The sequence below is a fragment of the Neovison vison genome, chromosome 1 (assembly GCF_020171115.1).
Source record: "Neovison vison isolate M4711 chromosome 1, ASM_NN_V1, whole genome shotgun sequence".
NCBI lineage: Eukaryota > Metazoa > Chordata > Mammalia > Carnivora > Mustelidae > Neogale > Neogale vison.
In genome coordinates, this window is record NC_058091.1 from 218,460,591 (window position 1) to 218,485,720 (window position 25,130).

A 25,130-nucleotide genomic window follows, 5' to 3' on the forward strand; every position below is an offset into this window, starting at 1 on the left:
ATTTCTACACTCTTTGATCTTGGGGGGGTATACTTTCTGCCTCTAGGACACAAACACTTGTTCCATTCCCCAGACTAGGGAAATTTTCATCCAGAATTTGTTCAACTCTATCTTCTAGTCTTCTCTCTTTCTCAACCGCCTCAGGAATCCCAATAATTCTGACGTTGGAACATTTCATGGAGTCATTAATTTCCCTAATTCTGTTTTCATGGCTTCTAAGCTGTTTGTTCCAGGCCTCCTCCTGATTCTTCTTTTCTATCAGTTTTTCTTCTAGATCACAAATTTGATCTTCCACCTTGGTTACCCTAGCTGTTAGAGTATTTAGATTAGATTGGATCAGCATTTTTTTAGTACTGCTATATCAGCCCTCACTTCCACCCTTGGAGTTTCTATGTTGCTATTAATGGTCTTCTCCAACTTAGCCAGTGCCTAGATAATTGTTACCCTAAATTCCCTTTCTGGCATACTGTTTAGTCCATATCCAGTAGTTCGGATTTTTTCCTTGAATTTTTCCTCTGATGGGTGTTCCTCCTCCTAGGCATTTTGGTGAGAGGTGGTTGAGGAGATGTATAGCTAAAGATATCAACCACAATCTAGGCAAGGTGCACCCCAGTTGTACACACATTTCTTTGTCACTTCTCCTGAGCCAACCACGTTAGGGAGCAGGGCAGGCATGGAGCTCTGAGCATGTGCCGGTGAAGAGCTGGTGCTGGTCTTTCCTTCTACTCAGAGCCTGGAGCATGCTTTCTTGGCACCACAGTAAGGAGCCATCATACAGCAGTGCTAGGTATTGCTGGGGTTAATGGAGAGCATGAAATCTGCCACAATACCTGGCTTGCTAAAATGTAACCTCATCCAGTTGTTTTAAAAGAGGTGTTAGCTGAGACTCTCCTTCACCTGGTGGGTGCACAATTGAAAAGAAGATGATGGGTAAGGAGGTTCTCTGCAGTCCATCATGACAAGCTATAAAGTACAAAATGTTAATGCTTTTCCACAACCTCCTCTGAAAGTCAAGAGAAGTGCTACCCTTAGTGATCCCAGAGAAACTGGGGAGTAATAAGATTTGGGCCAATCTTCTTCCAATCAAGAGTCAGGACCACAAGTTCAATAATTGTTCTTTGCTGCTCAGAATGGAAACTTACAAATTGGGCAGAGAACAAGAATTTGATCTGACAAGTGTAGGAGTTCCCACACAAGTTAATAGAACTTGGAATTATGGAGACACTTGAAAATAGCTTGAGAGTAAAGATTTTCTCCATGACAGTCATTTCTTAGCAATTTTGAAAATGTCCAGAAAGTGTATACCTGAAAGCCCTTCCCAATCACTTCTCTATTCAGCAGTACATGGTTTTATTTTTTTTAGTAGAAGTTTTATTTGCCTTTTTCTGACGTCTTCTGTTCCACTTTGGGTCCTTGGAAAAGTAGATGCCAACCAGAACAAAACATGCAAAAGGGGAATGTTTGTAAAGGGTACAGGAGAGAGGGAGCAGGAGTGGGCAGGGAGAGACTTCAGACCCCTATGCAGGGCTAACATCTGTGCAAGGAGAGGGAAGAGAGGAGAACTGAATGGGAGATTTCAGTGGCAGTGGAACTCTGATAACATCTCAGCCAGGCCAATAGGGACCCCCAGTGCAAAGACTGCCCATTATAGGAGTCCCATGTTGGGCTAGTATGGCCAGCTCTCATCTTCTTCTTGTGGTTGGCTACTGGCTAGGAGAAGCCCATAGAGAGCAAGGCCTCAGAATGAAAGCTGTGTTAGATCCAAGGTGAATAACTGGAAGGTGCCCAGGAACTATTCTGTTTATAGGTGCTTCCCTTGAAGGGAGATCTGAATGCAGTACTTCATGGCTGCCATTTCCACAGCTTCTGCCAGAGATTTTGTTGTTCTGCATGTGTTTGGCAAGGAACATCACCCTCGTTCATGTGGGCATCTTTTCTAGAGGAGAAACCTGGAAAAGGTTATTTGGATGAACTAACAGCTCCATTTCTGCATTTAGTTCATCTCCCTCCTCCACCATCCATTCTAAATTCTCTTTATTTCAGTGCTGCCTGGGCAGGTCTTTATGGTTTACCCAATGGTAGACTGTAAGCTCTTGTTGCTAAGGGATCTGAGCCCCAAGTATAACTGAGCGAAAACTTCTAAAAGTGCCTAATGGGCTCCACTGTGTTTCACATATATTCTTCTCTGCTGCCATTGTGTAAGGATAGTTATTCCTCCTTAGCAGGAAGCAGTTACCCCTGCCAGAATGAGGAGTCCCCTTCTTTCCTGCTGGTCCTTGGACACCAGAAGTCCAGAGTAGCTGGGTGGAAACAGTCACTTGTCCCCTGACCAGAGGGTCCCCTCTTTGGTGACTACGATATCAAACCCTGCAAAGCCCAGAACTGTGGGTGATGGAGGCACAAAATCCCAATGTGGGTCATTGAGTGTAACGGTAAGTGGGGCGACTCTTGCTCTCACCACCTTAATGTCTAGCTGGTTCAGAACTACTGCAGTTACAGTATGACAGCAAATGGGAAAGTTAACATAGCCCTAGGGCAACATGAGATAAATACTGTTGTCTGTTTCATATAAATGCATACTGTTTCTGATCTTCTGGGTTTTTTTGACTGGAATAGAAATAATGAAGATGACAAGTCAATAGCCACATACTGTCTGCTTCTGAGACCTTATCCATCAGCTGTAGCAAAGACACAGTGTCTGAAACAACATTAATAAGAGCTGCTATTTGACTGAGATTGTGGCAGTCTGCAGGCATCCATCCACCCCCTTCTAAAAAAAAAAAAAGCTTTGGATGTGATATTATTTTTATTTACTTTGGAGTCTTCCAGTTGGGACTTTCCCCACTATGCTCACTCTTACCCACAGGCCAGGAGCTCAGTTGCCATGTATGGATCCATGGACCCTTAAACCTACTATCTACTAGACTAGCCAGGTCTTCATTCACCAAGGGATTATGAAAATATTTGGGGTCTTTTGCTATATCAACTAAGACTCTATGTCCAATACTTCTTGAAAGATCTCAATATTCATCTTCCCATTGTGCAGTTGCCCAAGTAAATGGCCATAGGTCTTTTTAAGGAAGGACCAAGGGAGTCATTACAGTACCTACTTGCCATCATGTTGCCCTTCTCCTGGAGATGTGGTCACCTCTTCAGTCATTGTATTTCATCAGAAAACTGGCTCAGGTTTATTAACTGAACAAATAATATTGACCTCTTACAGAGATGATGGCCTTCAGTCTCCTTCTCCTCTGTTCTTTTCTCCTTCTGATTGTATTAAGCAGCACTCTTGGCTTCTTTTCTATTTGGTCATGTTCAACCATCTCCACCATTCCCTGTGGTCAAGTCAAGGGCCGCCTCTCTGACACTGCCAGTCATTATGGGAATTGCAGCCCCCTAGCTTCTTGTGGTCAAGTGCTGCCACCTGGCCTCTATTACTTCCAGGCTCCATTTTTTACATTGCTATTAGTAACTCCAGCTTGGACCTGCCACTACGGAACTGCACAGCCTATTCCTGATGGCCCTGGTGAATGCTGTGTCCTTGGGGCTCTCCATTGCAATACAGTCCTCAGACATATTTTATGTCACATAAAATATTGATTCTGATATTCTTTCCTCAGTGAGTTTTAAAACTCCTTCCTTTACCATCTGTCAGGGAAAAGTAAAATTCTTGGGGGCATTCACCCAGATGCCTCATCCAAGCTTTCATGGTCCAAGGTTTTCCCAGCTAGGGGCCAAACCTTAGCATAACAGCCTTGTCTTGGTTGAGCATTTCAGTATCTCTAGAGTTCCAAGAAACTATTAGATCCTGAGTCTTCTCTTCAACTATGATCATTATTCCACTGCAGAGATAAGAGACTCTTTGTAAGTGTCCAAAGAAGCTGCCTGGCTTTCACACTTAGTCTTGAATTGTTTGTTAATTGCCCTCAGTTTCTAATTATCCCTCCCCAGTGTGTCAGTACAATTAAGTAATAACTGGCCTTGGAGTTACTGTTTTCTTCGTGTATTTCAAATGCCTGATTCACTTCGTTGGCAAAGATGTTCTCTTCCATGGGGACACTTTTCCAGGTCACCATCCAGGCAGTCTTCGGCAGTTGAGGCATACTGTCTTATTCCAGGAACTGTCCATGCTCCACATGTCAGTCGGGCTAGCGTTCTCTTTGCCAGCTATGAGGAGAGTGAGCTAGTTTCCAAAACCCCATTTTGTGTACCAGATGTAGAAGTTTGAGTGCTCCCAGAGTGGACACCCAGATGGAATTAGGTGTGTTAGAGATTCACTGGGGTAATGTTTGTGAAGGCAGAGTGGAAGTTGGTGGGAATTGTGTTCAGAATGTGATGTTTGAAAGGAAGGAGAACCGCAGACTGCAGAACAGATCTGAAAAGGTCCAGGCAGGTGAGTACCCCCAGAGCAAAGATTTCCCATCATAGGAGTCTTATGTTTAACAGAAATGTCATGGCTCCAGTGTCCCTGCTAGGGTCAGGCTGGCTGGTGTCAAACTAGAGAGAGCATGGCCTCAGTGTGAACTCCGCTGGAGATACAAACCTGTAGCATCTGGAAAATAGCTGCCAGCTACCCTCCTTGCAGCAGGTTCTCTTAAAAGGATATCTCAGCAGTATACCTTCATTGTTGACACATATCCTCAGAGAGATGGGAACCCAGGTTTATGGATGTAAGGCCAATGGCTAATCTCCGGTGGACAGATACTTGGAAAACTGAATTAGTTTTCCTCTGGTTATGTGGAGGAGTTAAAGCCATGGTTGAAGGCTTCCTTGGGCCATTGTTTGGCAGTACTACATGATAGTGTCTCCTGATTTCTTTGGCCCTGTCAGAATTCTAACCCCTATAGGCCAAGGTTCTGTTTGTAGAATAAAATCTTCCTGTCTGCTCTCTAAGCACCTGCGGCTCAGACGTCTATAGGAATGCTAGGGCCAAACCAAGTCATCTTGGAGGCTCAAGAAGGTATTTGTCCTCAGAGTTCAAAGGGAGAATCCAAGCCCAGAAAAAGGTTGGCTCATTGTGATCAAATCTGACCAAACTGTCTCTTTCTAAACACCTGATCTTAGACTTCGCTTAATTTTTATGGTGAACACATGATATATTCTTACAGTCCATCTTCAAAGACTTGAGGTCTAATTTGTTTAAGGGAGCAAACAAATGAAGGCTTAGAGATTGAAAGCAAGTAAATCAAGTAAATTCTCCCTAAGATGAGGCTGATGAAAGAGGCTGCCCGGGCAATTAGCTCTAAACATTGCTGTGTGGAAGGACGGGTTTTTTGGGAAGCCCATTTTGAGGGAGTTATAAATAAAACCCTCTAAAGACTAGAGCAAAAGAAAAACCACAGTCCTTGGTGAGGAGGCAGGCAAATGAGGCATGTCAAGCGCGTAGCCAGGCAGGGTATTTTCAGGATATATGTGGGCTTCAGAGAGCAGGCTGGGCTCTCCTTCCAGCTCATGGGAAGACTGTGGGCAAGTTGTCTGATGCCTGTGAGCCTCCATTTCCTTATGTATATAATGAAGGAAAATGCCTCTTATTTAGTATGTAGTTAAAGGAATCCAGAAACAACACAGAACAGCATAGTAAGAATGAGCTCTGGGGTCAGAAGTCCCAACCCTCCAACCACAGTTCATCCTTGATGAAGCTGCCAAACCCCTCTGCCTCCCAGCTGCCTCTCCTTAAGATGAAGGCCACGATACCATAATACAGTTTGTACTCTATGATGTCTGACTTCTTTTGTTCCACTTAATAGTTTGAGATTCATCCATTTCCTTTCAGGTTTCAGCAATTGATTTCCTTTCATTGCTGAGCACACTACACTTAGGAATGTACCATAATGTGTTTATCTATTCTCCTCTTGGTAGATGTTAGAGTCGTTTCCAGATTTTGATAATCATGACTTAAGCAGCTATGAGTATTCTTGTAGAGGCGTTCTTGTGGACATATGTTTTCATTTCTCTGAGTAAATACCTAGGAATGGATTTCTGGGTCATAGGATAAATATATGTTTAACTTGGTGAGAAAGAGCCAAACATTTTTCTGAAAGGTTGTGTCAGCAGTATACACTCTAATATTTGGCGTTAATCTTTTCCATTTTAACAACCCTAGGGAGAGAAATAGAATCTCACTGTGGTTTTAATTTGCATTTCTCTCATGGTTAATAATATTAAGGATATTTTCGTGTGCATGCAGATCATTTGTGTATCTACTTTTATGAAGTGTCTGTTCAGCTCCTTGTTCAATCTTTATCCTGGGGTTTTTATTATTAATACTAAGGAGTTCTTGAAATATTGTGGTTATAAATCATTTGTCAGAAAATAAATTTGCCTCAAACTGGGAGAAAGCGGAGCGGTTTTTGCTGTTGGAGAAATCCAATTTACAAATTCTTTTCTTGTGGTTACTGCTATCTCCTGTCTTTAAAAAAAAAAAAATCTTTACCTATCCTAAGCTCATGAAGATACTCTTCTTTTTTTTTTTTTTTTTTTAAGAGGCTTAAAAATCCTTTACCTCCGGGTGCATGATTCATCTCAAGGTAAGTCTAGTGTATGGTATAAAGCAGTATTTGGGTTCGTTTTTTGCTGTATAGTTATTTCAGCATTGCCTGGAGAAAAGGGTTTCCTTTCCCTGTTGATTTGCTCTAGTGTCTTTATAGAAAACCAAATGACTCTATATCTGGAATCTTACTTCTGCGCAGTTGATCTATTTGTCTATCCTTATGTCACTACCAACTGTCTAATTACTACAGCTTTAAATTTATTCTTGAAAGTAGGGAATGTAAGTTCTTCAACTTTGTTATGTTTTTCAAGGTTGTTTTCTCTATTCTAGTTCCTTCTTATTTTTATCTAAACTTTCATATCTGCTTGACAATTTCCACAAAAAAAAATGCTGGGATTTTAACTGGAATTACAATGAATCTTTTTTTTCTCCTTACTGTGTTTAAAAATATTTGTTTATTCCAATTTAATTAATTACAGTGCTATATTAGTTTCAGGTGTACAATATAGTGATTCAGCTATTAACTACATTACACAGTGCTCATCAGGATAAGTTCACTCTTAAACCCCTTCTCGTATTTTACCCATCCTCCCACCTCCCACCAATTTATTTTCTATATTCAAATCTTTTTTCTTTGTTCATTTGTTTCTTAAATTCCACATATGAGTGAAATCTTATGGTATCTGTCTTCCTCTGACTTATTTCACTTAGCATTATACTCTCTAGATCCATCTGTGTTGTTGCAAATGGCAAGATTTCATTTTTTTCATGACTGAAATGCCATCATGTATATTCCATTGTATATTATATTGCATTATATATATTCTGTTATATAAATTATATACATTCCTTTATATATATACATATTATAATACACATATATGTGTATGTATATATATGTGTGGATGGACACTTGTGTTGTTTCCATATCTTGGCTATTATAAATAATGCTGCAATAGATATAGGGGAGCATGCATCTTTTCAAATTAGTGTTTTCATATTCTTTGGGCAAATATCCAGTAGAATTACTGGATCATATGGTAATTCTATTTTTAATTTTTGAGGAAACTCCATACTGTTTCCCACAGTGGCTGTGCCAGTCTGCATTCCCACCAATAGCACATGGGGTGACTTTTTCTCCACATCCTCACCAATACTTGTTATTTCTTGTGTTTTCTATTTTAGCCATTCTATTTTTTAAAATTCAATTAGCTAACACATAATACCTCATTACTTTCAGATGTAGTGTTTAACAATTCATCATTTACCTATAACACCCGGTGTTCATTCCACGTTGTGCCCTCCTTAATGTCCATCATCACCCAGTTACCCCATTCCCCACCCACCTCCCCTTCAGCAACCCTCCTTTTTTTCCCCCATAGTTGAGAGTCTCTCATGGCTTGTCTCCTTCACTGATTTCTTCCCATCCAGTTTTACCTCCCTTCCCTTATGGTCTTATGCACTGTTTCTTATGTTCCACATATGAGTGAAACTATATGATAACTGTCTTTCTTTGATTGACTTATTTCACTTAGCATCACAGTTCCATCCACATTGTAGTAAATGGTAAGTATTCATAATTTCTGATGGTTGAGTAATATTCCATTGTGTGTGTGTGTGTGTGTGTATCTGTATATAGATATAAATATATACACCCAACTTTATCCATTCATCTGTCAAAGGACATTCTCATTAGCCATTCTATTTTCACAGGTGTGAGGGGGTATCTCATTGAAGTTTTGATTTGCATTTCTCTGTTGATGAGTGATGTTGAGTATCTTTTCATGTGTCTATTGGCATCTGTATGTCATCTTTGGAGAAATATCTGTTCATGTCTTCTGCCCATTTTAATTGACTGTTTTTTGGTGCTGAGTTATAGAAGCTCTTTATATATTTTGGATATTAACCACTTATGAGACATATCATTTGCAAATATCTTCTCATATTTGGTGGGTTGTCTTTTTGTTTCATTGATGGTTTCCTTCACTGTGCAGAAGCTTTTTATTTTGGTGTAGTCTCAGTAGTTTCATTTTGCTTTTTTTCCCCTTGCTTCAGGAGACATATATAAAAAAATGTTTCTATGGCTGATGTCAAAGAGATTACTGCCTATGTTTTCTTCTAGGTGATTTATGGTTTCGGGTTTCACATTTAGGTCTTTAATTCATTTTGAGCTTATTTTTGTGGTGTAAAAACTGTCTGTTGATGAGACTTTTTCTCCTTGTGTGTTCTTGCCACCTTTGTCACAAACTAATTGACCATATAAGTAGGGCTTATCTCTGGACTCTCTGTTCCATTGATCTGTATGTCTGTTTTTGTGCCAGTGCCATGTAGTTTTGCTTGCTACAGCTTTATAGTATAACTTGAAATCTGGGACTTTTATACCTCCAATTTTGTTCTTATTTTTCAGGGTTGCTTTGGCTATTCAGGGTCTTTTGGGATTCTATAAAAATGCTGTTAGTATTTTGATAGGGATTATATTAAATTGTAGATTGAATCTTTAGCAAAATCTGTGGAAAAGGATATGAACAATATTGGGTCTTATCAACCATGAATAAGGTGTATCTCCATTTATTTATGTCTTCTTCATTTGTTTCACAATGTTTTATAGTTTCTAGTTTCAACATAGGAGTGTTATACATCATTTAATTTTATTTAAATTAATTAACATATAGTATATTATTAGTTTCAGGAGTAGAGTTCAGTGATTCATCAGTTGCATATAATGCCCAGTGCTCATTACATCACATGCTCTCTGTAAGGTCCATCACCGAGTTACCCTGTCCCCCTCTCAACTCCCCTCCAGTAATCCTCTATTTGTTTCCTATAGTTAAGAGTCTCGTATGGTTTGCCTCCCTCTCTGGTTTCATCTTGTTTCATTTTTCCTTCCCTTACCCTATATTCATCTGTTTGTTTCTTAATTCCACATTTGAGTGAAATCATATAATTGTCTTTCTCTAACTGACTTATTTTACTTAGCATAATACCCTCTAGTTCTGTCCATATCATTGCAAATGGCAAGATTTCATTCTTTTCAATGGCTGAGTAATATTCCATTGTATATATAAACCACCTCCTCTTTATCCATTCATCTACTGACAGACATCTGGGCTCTCTCCATATTTTGGCTATTGTGGACATTGTTGCTATAAGCATTGGGGTGGAGGCGCCCCTTCAAATGATTATTTTTGAATCATTTGGTTAAATATCTAGTAGTGCGATTTTTGGGTTATAGGGTAGTTCTATTTTTAATCTTTTGAAGAACCTCCATACTGTTTTCCAGAATGGCTACACCAGCTTGCATTTCCACCAAGAGTGTGAGAGGGTTGCCCTTTCTCTACATCCTCACCAACATCTGTCCTTTCCTGACTTGTTAATTTTAGCCATTCTGACCAGTGTGAGGTGGTGTCTCATTGTGGTTTTGATTTGTATTTCCCTGATGCTGAGTGATGTTGAACATTTTTTCATCTGTTAGCTGTTTGTATGTCCTCTTTGAAGAAATGTCTCTTCATAAAGGAAACAATCAATAAAACTAAAAGACAACCTATAGAATGGGAGAAGATATTTGCAAACGACATATTAGGTAAAGGGCTAGTATCCAAAATTTATAAAGAACTTATCAAACTCAACATTCAAAAGCCAAAAAAATAGTAGGGGATGTTAACACCCCATTTACACTGATGGCTACATCATCCAGGCAGAAAATCAACAACGGAACAGTGGCTTCAAATGACACACAAAACCAGATGGATTTAACAGATATATTCTGAACATGCCATCCTAAAAAATCAGAATACACATTCTTTTCAAGTGCACATTGAATATTCTCCAGAATAGATCACACATTAGGCCACAAAACAAGTCATGTGTCTTTTTTTTTTTTTTTAACCACAAAGCTATGTAACTAGATCTCAATCACAAGAAAAAAATCTAGAAAGAACACAAATAAATACATGGAGATTAAAGAACATGCTCCTAAACAATGAATGGGTCAATAAAGAAAGTGGGTGAGAAACTGAAAACATTTTTGAAATTGAAAAAAATGTTCCTAAATCATTGGAAAGCAACAAAATCAGTTCTAAGAAGGAAGTTTATAGCAATACAGGCCTACCTCAAGAAGCAAGACAATATCAACTTAATCTTATACCTAAAGGAGCTAGAAAAAGAAGAACAAAGAAAACCCAAAACCAGCAGAAGGAAGGAAATAATAATTAGAACAGAAATAAAGGATATAGAAACTTAAAAGATCAATGAAATTGATAAACCTCTAGCCAGATTCAGAAAAAATAAAGTCCCAAATAAAATCAGAAATGAAAAAGGAGAAATAACCCCCACACAGAAATACAAAGGACTGCAAAAGAATATTATGAAAAATTATATGCCAGCAAATTGGACAACCTAGAAAAAAATAAAGTTCTAGAAACATATAACCTACCAAAACCAAACCAGGAATAGAAAATTTGAACAGACTTATTGCAGCAATAAAATTGAATCAGTAATATAAAAACTCCCAATAAAATTTATTCCAGGGGCGCTTGGGTGGCTCTGTTGGTTAACCATCTGCCTTTGGCTCAGGTCATGATCCCAGGAACCTGGGACTGAGCTCTGCATTGGGCTCCCTGCTCAGTGGGGAGCCTGCTTCTCCCTCTGCCTTTGCCTGCCACTCTGCCTACCTGTGCGAAGTAATTCCAGGACCAGACAGTTTCACAGATGAATTCTACCAAATATTTAAAGAAGAGTTAATACCTATTCTTCTCAAACTTTTCCAAAAAATAAAATAGAAAGGAAAACTTATAAAAGGACCACACAAAAAGAACTACAAGCCAATATTTGTGATGAAGATAGATGCAAACATTCTCCACAAAATACTAACAAACTGAGTTCAACAATACATTAAAAAAAAATCATTCACCTTGATCAAGTGGAATCTATTCCCAGGATGCAAGGGTGGTTCAAAATTCACAAATCAGTGTGACACACCACATCAATAAGAGAAAGGATAAAGACTGTATGATCATTTCAACAGATGCAGAAAAAGCATATGACAAGGTACAGCATCCATTCATGAGAAAAACCCCCAAAAAAGTAGGTTTAGAGGGGATGTACCTCACCATAATAAATGTTTTATATGAGAAAACTGCAGCTAACATCATACTCAATGGAGAAAAACTGAGAGCTTTTCTTCTAAAGACAGGAAATGACAAGGATATTTACTTTTATTCAACATAGTACTGGAAGTCCTGGCCTCAGCAATAACAACAAAAAGGAATAAAAGGCATTGAAAATGGTAAGGATGAAATACAATTTCACTATTTGCAGATGACATGCTACTGTATATAGAAAACCCAAAGATGCCAACAAAAAACTACTAGAACTGATACATGATTTCAGTAAATTTGTAGGATACAAAAATCAATATACAGAAATCTGCATTACTATATGAAAATGAAGCAGCAGAAAGTGAAATTAAGAAAACAATCCCATTTTTAATTGCACCCAAACAATAAAATATCTGGGAATAAACTTAACCAGAGGTGAAATGCCTGCACTCTGAAAAGTATAAAACGCTGATGATAGAAATTGAAGAGGACACAAAGAAAGGGAAAGTTATTCCATGCTCACGTGTTGGAAGAACAAATATTGAAATTTCCATACTCTCCTCTAGTTCCATCCTGGAGTAGATTATGCTAAATGAAATAAGTTAAGCAGAGAAAGACAGTTATCATTTGGTTTCACTCAAATGTGAAACATAAGGAATAGAGCAGAGGACCACAAGGCAAGGGAGAGAAAACCGAATGGGAAGAAATCGGAGGGAGACAAAACATGATAGCCTCTGGACTCCAGAAAACAAACTGAGGGTTACAGAAGGGAGGGGGGTGAGGAATGGGGTAAGTGGGTGATGGGGTGACCGAGTGATGGGTACTAAGGAGGGAACATGTTAGGAAGAGCCACTGGGTATTATATGAAACTATTGAATCATTGAACACTACAACAAAAACTTATGATGTACTATATGCTAACTAACAGAACCTAATAAAAAAATAAAAATTAAAAGAAAAAAAGTCCATACTACCCAAAGCAATCTACTTATTTAATGCAATCTACATAAAAATACCAACAGCATTTTTCACAGAAGTAGAAAGAACAATCCTAAAGTTTGTATGGAATCCCAAAAGACACCAAATAGCAAAAGCATTGTTGAAACAGAAAAACAAAACTGGAGGTATCACAATTCCTGACTTCAAGTTATATTACAAAGCTGTAGTAACCAAAACAATATGGTTCTGGCACAAAAAATAGACATAAATCAATAAAACAGAATTAAAAACCTAGAAATGAACCCACAACTATATGATCAATTAATCTGTGACAAAACAGGAAAGAGTATCGAATGGGAACAAATGCTCTTGGGAAAACTGGACTGCTTTCTTACACCATACACAAAAATAAACTCAAAATGGATTAAAGACCTAAATATGAGACCTGAAACCATAGAAATCCTAGAAGAGAACACAACAGTAACATCTCTGACATTAACTGCCTCAACATCTTTCTAGCTATATCTCCTGAGTCAAGAGAAACACAAGCAAAAATAAACTACTGGGACTACTTCACAATAAAAATCTCTGCACAGCAAAGGAAACAATCAACAAAACTAAAAGGCAACCTATAGGATATGACAAGATATTTGTAAATGACTTCTCTGACAAAGGGTGAGTGTCCAAAATATACAAAGAACTTAACACCCCAAATGCAAATAAGCAGAAGACATAAACAGACATTTCTCCAAAGAAGACCTCCAGATGGCCAACAGACACATGAAAAAGTGCCCAACTTCACTCATCATCAGGGAAATGTAAAACCAAAACTACAATCAATGATGACCTCACATATGTCAGAATGGTCAAAATCAACAACACAAGAAACAACAGGTGTTCATGAGGATGTGGAGAAAAAGAACCCTCTTGCACTGTTGGTGGGAATGCAAGCTGTTGCAGCTACTTTGGAAAACAGTATGGAGGTTACTCAAAAAGTTTAAAATAGAGCTACCCTATGACCCCGTAATGGCACTATTGGGTATTTACCCCAAGAATACAAAAACACTAATTCAAAGGATACATGTATCCCTATGTTTATCGTAGCATTATTTACAACAGCCAAATTACGGAAGCAGCCCAAGTGTCCATCAGTAGATGAATGGATAAAGAAGATGTGATATATTTATGCAATGGAATGCTATTCAGCCATAAAAAGAATGACATTTTGCCATTTGCAATGACCTGGATGGAGCTAGAGGGTAATGTACTAAGCAAAATAAGTGAATCAGAGAAAGACAAATACCATATGATTTCACTCATATGTGGAATTTAAGAAACAAAAGAAATGAACAAAGGAAAAAAAAAGAGAGACAAACCAAGAAATATGCTCTTACCTACACAGAACAAACTGATGGTCACCAGAGGGCAGGTGGGTGGGAAGATGACAAAAATAGGTGATTGGGATTAAAAAGAACAGTTAACATACTGAGCACTGGGTAATGTGTAGAATTGTTGGACCACTATAGTATGCACCTGAAGCTAATATAATACTATATGTTAACTATACTGGAATTAAAATTTAAAATTTTATAAAAGATATTTTGAACTGAATGGAAATGAGAGAAAAACGTCAAAATTTGTGGGATGCAGCCATAGAAATTCTTAGAAATTTATAGCATTAACCACTTAAAGTACATAACAAGAACGGTATAACATCAATAATGTAAACTTTTACCTAAAAAGCTAGGAAAAGAAAAGCAAATTCAACCAAAACAACTAGAATATAAAGACATAAAGAGTGGAAATCAGCAAAACAATAAGCCTGCAAACCACTGACAAAATCAACAAAACCAAAAGTGGTTTCACTGAAAAAGATTAATGAAATTGGTGAATGGAGAGCAAGAGAGATAGTGAAAAAGACAGAAAAAAATACAGATTAATAGTATTAGTAATGAGAGAGGACATCACTACAGCTATAGACATTGAAAGGGTAATAAGAAAATATTATGAACAAATTTTAATGGCAATAAATTTGGTAATTAAGATAAACTAGACACATTTATTGAAAGATAAAGCTTAGCAAAACCAGCACAAAAGATACAAAATCTGAATAGCTACATCTGTTAAAGAAATTCAATTTATAATTAAAACTTTCACACAAAGAAAACTCCAGTTTACATAGTTGCTCTGGTGAGTTCTGCCCAACATTTCTGAGTAGGACGTAATATCAATCCTACACAATCTTTTAGAATAGAGAGGAAAAGGGGAGTACTTCCTAACCAATTTTATGAGGTCACAATAACCCTAATATCAAAAGCTGACAAGGACATTGAAAAGATAAATTATAGACCAATATCTTTCCTAAACCTAGATGCAAAAATCCTTAACAATATTAGCAAATTGAATCAAATAACATATAAAGAGGATAATACATCAAGAGCAAGTGGGGGATTATTTCAGGAAGGCAAGATTGGCTTAATATTAGGAAATCAATAAAAGCACATTAACAGAAACAGGAGAAAAATTATGATTCGCTCAAGAGATGCAGAAAAAGCGTTCCATTCATGACAAAAGTAGAAACTCTCAACAAACCAGGCAAAAAAGAAAACTTCCTCACCCTAATAAAAGCTATCTATAAAATAACTGGAGCTAATGTCACACAATATAAGTATTGAATGCATTCCCCCTACCATCACAAGGCAAGGTATCTGTTCTCATTACTTTTGTTCTGTGCTGTACTGGAGATCATAGCCAGGGCAAAAGGAAAGATTTAAAAAAAGACCTAAGGATCGGAAAGGAGAAGTAAAACCATTTTTTTTTCACAGACGATGTAGTTGTATACACAGATAATCTGATTCCAAAGGAATCTACCGAAAACTATTAAAACTAATTAAGTGAATTTAGCAAGGCCACAGGATACAAAGTCAGTTTCTAAAAATCAATTGTATTTCTATATACTGGAATAAAATTGGCAAATGAAATATAAGAGTTTATACTTACAACAGCATTACAAAGTATTTATACTTTGTAATAAGAGGGATAAGTGTATCAGAAGATGTGTCATAGGATAGCTCTATTTTTAAATTTTGAGGAACCTCCATACTATTTTCCAGAATGATGGTACCAGCATGCATTCCCAGCAGCATTGTAAGAGGGTTTCCTTTTTTTTTTTTTTTAAGATTTTATTTATTAATTAGAGGGAGAGAGAGAGCATGCCAGCACACAAGCAGGGGGAAGGGGCAGAGCGAGAGGGAAAAGCAGACTCCCCACCGAGCAGGGAGTCTGATGCGGGATTCCTGATCCCATTACCCTGGGATCATGCCCTGAGCCAAAGGCAGATGCTTCACCAACTGAGCCACCCAGGTGCCCAAGGGTTCCCCTTTCTCCACATCCTGACCATCACTTGTTGTGTCCTGACTTGTTAATTTTAATTGTTTGGACTGGTGTGATGTGGTATCTCATTGTGGTTTTGATTTCTATTTCCCTGATGCCAAGATATGTTACAACTCAAAAGCTTACAGTTTTGTTTAGTTCTTAATCCTCCTTTCTTAATGAATTGACTGTTCTATTATTATGAAATGTCTCCTTTTTATTCTAGTTATTGCTTTTTGACTTGAAGTTTATTTTGTCTGATATGAATAAAACAATATCAGCTTTCTTACAGTTAGTGTTTGCATGATATAATTCTTCCATACCTTTGTTTCAACTTCTTTTGTGACTTTATATTTAAAATGTATCTCTCATAAACAACATACAAATGGATCTCTCCTTTTTATTCCATCTAAAAATTTCTACCTCTTAATTGGAGTATTTAGTCCACTTACATTTAATTGTATGGTTGGGCTTAATTGTAGCATCTTGCTACTTATCATATTTTCCTTTTTTCTTTGTTCCTTTGATTTTCTTTCATTTGCCTTCTCTTGACTGAGAACTTTTGTATTTCATTTTACCTCCCTTATTGGCTTTTCAGCTTTGTCTTTGTTTTATTTTGTCAGTGGTTGCTCTACGCAACAAAATATCCATCCTTAACCCATTTTATCTCAATTAATGTTATATCACTTCACATGTAACGATATTTTAAAAGTGCTAGTTTGGTTTCTCTGAAAAGCAGACACCAAGATGGGATTATATATATGCAATACCCACTGGACAGGGAACATTTGTGAAGGATAAAGGGGGAGAGAGCAGGAGGAGGTGGAGACATCCTTCCGGCTGCGAAAGGAGAATGGAGAGGAAGAAGTGTAGAGACAGAATCTTAGATCGTAGCACGGTTCTAAGAAAGTCTTGGTAAAGCTGAAGAGCAGTCCCTAAACAAAGGTTGTCATTTGGATATATCTGGCATTAGCCTAAAATGGACTGCCTTTACTACTCCTCACAATGCTGAGTCATTGGCTGGGAGCAGCCAGGGAAAGAGGACCTTGGCATGAAAACCACAGTAGATAGAAAGGGGGAGCAGCTAGAAGCAGTCAGTCAGCTAAGTCCCCAGTAGGACTTAGCTGGAACAGTTCAGCTCCCTGCTGCCACAGACCACCCCTTGCCCTGTACAGATGCTCTTGTATGTTCAGGAAGCCACTCCTTCATGCTTCCTATGGGCCTCTTTCAGTAGAAACTTAGTAGAGAGAGATTAGTGGGACAGCATGTTTCCTTCCAGGGCCCCCAAGCAACCAGCCAGTCAGTGGACGATTTCTGGACGTTGTCTAGAAATCGGCATATATATTCTTACCTTGTACTACTTCTCCTTCCACTCAAAGGTATGTCACTGGCAGCTCTGCCTCCTGGGAAGATTTTCACTTTTCTCTGCTTTCCAGGTTCACCCTTGAATGTGGACATGATGCAGCACTCTTGGTGTTCAGCTCCCTTCTATATACTGAGTCCACTCAACCATGCACCAAGTTCAGGCTGTTTCCTCCTCCCTCAGCTGATCCTATGCAAGCCTCCCTTCAACCACGTGTGTGGCCTGGGAGATGGGTGCTGCTGCAGCCATAGTGAGTGACATGGAAGTGTGGGCCACCTGCTTGTGCTACTAACCTGTGCTCTAACATTTTCATTTTATGATAGACCAATGCTGGCTTGCCCAACATTATGACCTGTCGGATCTGATGGCCCCCAGATCAGCAGGGGTAATTCCAGGTACAGGATCATCTGATGCTCCGAATAACCAAGCATTCTATCTCTGCCCTGTCCCAAAAATGTGATGAGTTATTTTTCAAAAGGCATATATTTCTCTGCTGCAAATGGCACGGCCTTGCTTCAGAACCCCAGAGGTCTGCATTGCCATTCTCCCACAGAGACCTGCTATCCATTTCATGCTGCATCTTTTTCCACAACAGATACTGCTGACACCAGAGGGCCTGTTAGACTGCATGACCTACATGGCCAGACTGCTTGTACCATGGCATGAACTCACTGCAGAGCTCTTTCCTATTTGGGGCCCCCCACAAAGTTGATGGCCTTCTGTGTCACCACATATAAGGGCCCAAGCAGTATTCCTAGATGTGGAATGTGCTGTCTCTAGATCCCAAAGTGGCCTACCAGGCACCGTGCTTCCTTCCTTGCAGTGGGGAGTACTAGATGCCAAACATTTTTCTTTAACTCTTTAGAGATAGCTTAGCACATCCCTGACCACTAGACCCTAAAAAACTTTACCAAAGTGACAGGTTCTTGAATTGTCACAGAGGTTTTCTCCCACTATCTGGACCCCATGGGTCTTAAATGGATGTCAGTGTACTACCTCCTTCTGCTCATTTTTTCCAATCAGCGTGACGTAATAGGTCAACATGATGTTCTACAGGACGTCTAGACAGCCCAGATCTCTGGGGAATATATGATGTCAGAGAGTGGGAAAGTTAACCTAGCCCTGCAAATGAATAGTCACTGTCCATTCCATATAGATGTGAACTCTTTCTAATCTTCTTTTCTGATCTGACTAGAAAAGAACACATTCACAAAAGCCATGGAGCTTCTGCCATGTGTCTGAAGCCTCAGTAATGCTAACAACAGTCTCCAAAGAGAACACATCAAAGGCAACTGACATTGCTGTTATTACAGAACAACAGAAGAGAAACGAGACAGAGAGATACCAAACAGCCAAAAGGCTGATCTAAATACAAACATACCAATTCCTAGAGTACTGTGAATGTACCAAACACTCCAGTGAAAAGCCACAGATTGACAGACTGGATCAAAAAGGAAGATGCAAATGTATACTGTCCACAGTTTTTTTTTTTTTAGGATGATAGAAGTATTATAGAACTTGACAATGGTGATGGTTGGAAAACATGTACATTTTTCCAAAATGGATCAAACTTAAAAAGGCTGAGTGTTACTATGTATAAATTCTATCTCAATAAAGCTGTAAAGCTGGAACATATCTCAATAAAGATATGTTCCAACTCATTCCATGAGCCTGGAATCTCTATCAAAATATATTGAGTTAAGGTGGGGAGAAAAAGGAAGATAGCAGCCAATATAACTGATAAAAGCAGATGCAAAAACCTAAACAAACTATTTACAAAGGAATTCAGCAGTGTGTAAAGAAAGAGAAAAGATCCTGACCAAGTTGGGTGTGTCCTAAGAATGGAAGACTGGCTTAACCTTAAAAAGCTGGGTAATGCAATTCATCTTATTAATAAATTACAAGAGTAAACACACACAAACATCACAGGAAATGAAGAAAGAGCATTTGATAAAACATAACATCCACTAAGATTTAACAAAAAAAAAATAACTCTTGTTAAGTTTGGAATAAAAAGAACCTTCCTAGACATAAGCGACGGTAAGTAACATAATTAATGGTAGAATGCTTAAGAGATCTGCTTTCACTGCTCCTTTTCAACACTGGACTAGAGATCCTATCCATTCAGACTCAAAAGGGAAATAGGTATAAATATTTAAAAATATACATATAACTGTCACTATTTTTTAAAAAGATTTTATTTATTTATTTATTTGACAGACAGAGATCACAAGTAGGCAGAGAGGCAGGCAGAGAGTAGGGGTGAGGAGTGAGTGGGAGGAGCGTAGGCTCCCGCCAAGCAGAGAACCTGAGCTGAGCCAAAGGCAGAGGCTTTAACCCACTGAGCCACCCAGGTGCCCCTGTAACTGTCACTATTGTAGGGCCTTGGATTATTCATGAAGAAATCCCAAGAATGTATAGATAATTATTAGAATTAATAGCAAGGTTGCTAGATTTTTAAAAAATCCATATTCCAAAATCAATGGGATTTCTATGTGTTAGTCAAAATAAAAGATGTGGGGCGCCTGGGTGGCTCAGTGGGTTAAGTCTCTGTCTTTGGCTCAGGTCATGATCTCAGGGTCCTGGGATTGAGCCCTGCATTGGGGGGGGGGCTCTGCTCAGCGGGAAGCCTACTTCCCACCCACCTCTGCCTGCCTCTCTGCCTACTTGTGATTTCTCTGCCCAATAAATAAATAAAATCTTTTAAAAAAATAAAAGATGTAATTTAGTTAAAGATGTTATTTATAACAACAAGAATACCTAAAAAGAAATTTTTAAAATGGAGGTGTACATTTCTTTTTGAACAGTATTATAATTATAAAGGTTTACTAAAAGAGAATACCTCAATAAAATAAGCATTATTCCATGCTAGTCGATAGGAACACTTAATTGTATAAAGATGTCCATTCTCTTAAAAAAAAGTATCTCTAAAATCAGTGCAAATCCCATCAGACAAATAGCTGGCTGGAACAGACCAGAGAGCCTCCAAACAGACTCACGCATACAGGCAAACTGGATTTCTCACAACAGACATTGTACATCATCAGGGAAAGGATGAGCTACTTAACAAATGGGAATTTGGGCGCTTCATTTTTCATAGAGAAAAATGAAATCTGATCCTTGCCTCATACCAGCACAGAATTCAAATCCACATGATTTAAGACTGAAATGTGGTAAAACTACAGGAAGGGCATACAACAGTGTAGAAGAAAGTCTATGAACTCAGCCCGGAGAACCATTTCTGAAATACAAAGTACAGACCACAGAGGGAAACACATTCCCTCCCAGCAGAGGCTCCCAGTGGTCTCAGTGGCCCTTGATGTCAGGGCCGGCACCTCCGCCTCCTTCCCTCTCCAGATCTTCGAGCAGGGCAGTCGGGGCTCTGAGAAGATTCTGGACAGACAAGAGGAAGATGGCTGCTGCCTCCTTGTTTGCAGTCTCGAGTAGGAGATTGTCTTCATCTTCCCACAGACAGAAAACATGTTTGAGACAGGGAAACACACTGGTTTAATTTAGAGAGCCCTTTTCAAGAGACAAGTAATTAAGCTCTGAATTGTTGCTTCCCTGGTGTAATACCCTCCAGTCGGGGAGCAGCGCGTTTTCTTTGTTTCAGAGCTGATGAAAATCAACAACAGTGTGTTTGGGGGAAGGATGGGATGCTATGATGAAGAGTGACGAGGGAGACCAGCGTGTGAAACAGGCAGGGGCAAGGGATGCCAATCATTTTAGCCTCCAAAAGAGATGCATTGTAAGTGACAAGATCACCATGGTGGAAAAAAGAGATGTGTATCCCATCTGCACAGCCCTGACACTGGAACACCATTGGCAGACACCCCTCTAGCCGGCCAGCTGGGAGGATCTGACTGTCTTGGCTCACCCGGGCCAGTCCCAAGGGAGGGCTCTGGTTACATCTCCTTCCTGCTTCCCGTGCTAAGGGAAGGGACAGAGTAGGCAAAGGGAGGCAAGTGTTAGAAGGAAGAGAGGGATCGACTCTGAAAAACAGAACAAGTGGCTCTTCTTCTACCACTGATTTCTACCAAAATATTATTTACTCTCAAGAGTCCAGGCTTCTGCATTTAAGGAACAGAATAAATCTTATTGTTGTTTAGATGCCTCCAAATTCATTGGGATCCAACCCTCTTAGTAAGGTGAACATTACAATCTGCTGTCTGGCAGACGTTCAGAGATCGTGTTCAATCCCGTGACCATTTTGTCTTCAAGACTAGCACGTTTTCACCATGGCTTCCTCTCATCATGATGAAGTCTCTGGAAGATGAGCAAAGCATGTCAGGTACTTAAACGTGCAAGAGCACAGTAAGTCAAGGTATGGGACAATGCCTCCAGCTGCCGAAAGGAGAGTGCAATGATAAAAGTTCCTCAAGAAATTAAAAATAGAGCTTCCCTATGACCCTGCAATTGCACTCCTGGGTATTTACCCCAAAGACACAGATGTCGTGAAAAGAAGGACCATCTGTACCCCAATGTTTATAGCAGCAATGGCCACAGTCGCCAAACTATGGAAAGAACCAAGATGCCCTTCAACGGATGAATGGATAAGGAAGATGTGGTCCATATACACTATGGAGTATTATGCCTCCATCAGAAAGGATGAATACCCAACTTTTGTAGCAACATGGACGGGACTGGAAGAGATTATGCTGAGTGAAATAAGTCAAGCAGAGAGAGTCAATTATCATATGGTTTCACTTATTTGTGGAGCATAACAAATAGCATGGAGGACAAGGGGCGTTAGAGAGGAGTAGGGAATTTGGGTAAATTGGAAGGGGAGGTGAACCATGAGAGACTATGGACTCTGAAAAACAATCTGAGGGGTTTGAAGTGGCGGGGGTGGGTGGGAGGTTGGGGTACCAGGTGGTGGGTATTATAGAGGGCACGGCTTGCATGGAGCACTGGGTGTGGTGAAAAAATAATGAATAATGTTTTTCTGAAAATAAGTAAATTGAAAAAAAATAGTTATGAAAAGAAAAAAAAAAAAAGTTACCCAGTAGACTTGATTTTTCACACTGCCTAAGCTGCCCCTGGCAGTAAGCTAGCCACTTACACGGGCATGCTAATTATGCTGAATGGTACTCTTGCTCTGCCTAATAGGTTCCTTAGGCTTTTGCACTTTTATTTATTAGACAGACAGAGATCGCAAGTAGGCAGAGAGAGAGAGAGCAGGGGAAGCAGGCTCCCTGCTGAGCCCGATGTGGGGCTTGATCCCAGGACACCGGAATCATGACCCGAGCCAAAGGCAGAGGCTTTGACCCACTGAGCCACCCAGGTGCCCCAGCTTCTGCACTTTTGTCTACCCTGCATCCCCGTGGAAACCTGCCTGTTTCTGCCTGTTCAGTCATCTATAAGCTATTTTATAAAATTTGTTTATAAATTTATGAAATCTCTTCCAGATGTCAGTCTCCTTATCCATCAGTCTACAAAATATGAAACAGTCATTGCCGTGAATCTGAAAACTAACTGGAGAGGAAGGAAGAAACACACACACACACACACACACACACACACACAGATTAAGAATAGGGGTTTTGGCCTAAGATGACTCAGGTTAGAATCCTATCTCCAGCATTTCCTAGTTGTGTGGTTTTGAATAAATCACTTAATTTTTCTAAGTTTCAATATTCTCATCTATAAAGTGGAGCTATGTTATCTATCAAATATTTATTGATGACACACTTTGTGCCCAGCACAGGCTAAGATACTAGGGATCTAGCTCTGGGCCAGACAGACAAAATCCCTCCCGATTCAGATGTTAACAAATGGATGTTAAAAGTGAAATACCAGATCCAGAGTGTGTCAGGTAATGTTAAATGCTATGAAGGCCAATAGAGCAGGGTGAGACCATGAATGTGGGATCAGATAGGCTGGGGAATCCCTGTCTGGGGAGGTGGTGTGGCACAGAGGGTTCACATGATGGTCTGGAAGAAGAGCATTTCAGGCACAAAGAGCAAGGCCCAGAGGTGGAAGCACACCATTGTAGGCCAACTGACCACAAGGAGCCAGCGTGACTGAGAGCCGTGAGCAAGGGGGAGGGGGCGGAGGGAGAAGCTGAACTGGGGCCAGGCCACACTGGGCCATGGCGACCAAGATAAAAACAGTGTTCAGTGGCGTCCATAACAGCAGCTTCCTTTAGCATTGTTGTCTGGGTAAAACAAAGCCCTGACTGCCAGGGATACGACTTAATAAGCCCTCGGAAGGCATCAGCCATGGTCCCCGTGGGAGAAGGACGACCACGGAGCTACGAGCCAGGCATGAGGGAAGCAGGGCGGAGGGCTCTGAGGAAAGGCACCAAAGTAAAAGTTGGTGCTGGCAAGAAGTTTACAATCCAGCAGGAGAAATAAGATGAGAATCCAAATACACACCCTCGGTCGGTAAAATATGGCATGGGCCCCTGTGAAAGCTCAGTCCTCTGCATTTCAGAAAAAAAATCATGCCTTTTTTTCTTTGACGATTACTGTAACATCCATGAGAGTAGTTCGTGGACCATTCCTACCTCCTGGCGATGTCCCTGACGCCTAGCCTAGTGCCCCACATGGAGTGGGTACTCAAATAATATTTGCTGAATGGTTCTACAAACTGATTTAATGAGAGTAACCACACGTGTGGAAACATTTTCAATTTCTTTGTACTATGACAATATCATATTAGTTTCTAAGCTTTGAAACATAAATAAAAATGATTTTTTAGGTATTCATGGGGCCAATACGCTGCAGGTTTAACTAGGTCACCGGAATTCTTGGAAACTGAGGACAATCTCTTTAAAGCACTATGGTAGTTATAGGGAAATATCAGCTGCCCTCTGAACGAGGGTGGTAAGGTTCCTTGTGAAATACATCATAAGTATACCTCATGGCCCCTAGCACTGGTGTACCCAACGAGTTTGCTTGGCTTGACGCCCTCGTAGAATAGAAGGATAGCACGCCTCAGAGGTCACCCTGGCCAACTCTCACCCACGGCATGTTTGTACTGGGAACTTATCAATGGGAAGGTTAAAACAACAAAAACAAAACTTGTCCTGTGTAATTTCCCAGCCCTACCCTGGCTCAGGACCATTATCCTTAGTCCAGATGTAGAGCTGGAGATTGGTTTAGGTGCAGCTACAGGTCACATGACGTCATTAAATCATCCAGTAGAGATACTATTCAGTTCCTCTTTCTACTGATCAGGAGCAGCCATGGGGGGTGGGGAGGAGCGGTCTCTCTGCGTGTCCAGCAATGGGAGGCAGAGTACGAGGAGTTCTGGGATTGAGGGTGAGGTATGTTTCAGATACTCATACAGCTGGGAGAAAAGTTCTTCCCAAGCTGGGGGGAAATCTGGAAGCTGGTGAAGGAGGAAGAGACCAACCCAGCAAAGTCAGCATCAAACTGAGTTGCTAGGAAACAAGAAAATTTCCCTATGGTGGGATCCTGGGAATTAAGGCTAGGTGAAATAGGAGAAACACAGGAGAGGACAGAAAACACTAATGATGTCAAGAAAAATTTTTTAAAAATGTTTAAATCATTCAGGTGCCAAGCTCATTTTTAAAAGCAAGACCAAAAAACAAAGTGAAATGGGGCATTTGGAAAGAGATAAGAAACATGAAAAACAGAAATGGATGAAAGGTCAAGTTAAGCTAGTAGAAGAGTCTCCCATTGTACAAAGATGCCAACAACTGCCTTCACTCTCCGCTGAGCAGCCTACCCCTTCTCACCCCCAGACCAGAGGTCCTGATAGCACTGCCATGGAAAAAATAATTTTTGTAAGGTTTTATGTATTTATTTGACAGAGAGAGAAAGAGTGCAAGCACAAGCAGGGGGAGTGGCTGGCAGAGGGAAAGGAAGAAGCAGGTTCTCCACTAAGCAGAGAGCCCAAGGCA

At 39.9% G+C, this 25,130-nt stretch overlaps 2 long non-coding RNA genes across 5 annotated transcripts in view; one reads left to right on the forward strand and one right to left on the reverse strand.

Moving 5' to 3' along the window:
- Nucleotides 1-25,130, forward strand: part of LOC122918717 — a 145,660-nt gene that overhangs the window by 109,419 nt on the left and 11,111 nt on the right. The window contains exon 5 of one of the 3 annotated variants that reach the window (XR_006386669.1): nucleotides 18,456-18,900. The exons of 1 other annotated variant lie outside the window; for it this stretch is intronic. This is a non-coding gene — a long non-coding RNA (uncharacterized LOC122918717). Of the gene's footprint in view, nucleotides 1-17,333; nucleotides 17,505-18,455; nucleotides 18,901-25,130 lie in introns of those variants that run through there. One more of the 3 variants, XR_006386667.1, reaches the window with a different exon arrangement.
- The window catches only part of LOC122918725, a 126,592-nt gene that overhangs the window by 6,566 nt on the left and 94,896 nt on the right, over nucleotides 1-25,130 (reverse strand). The window lies entirely within an intron of this gene.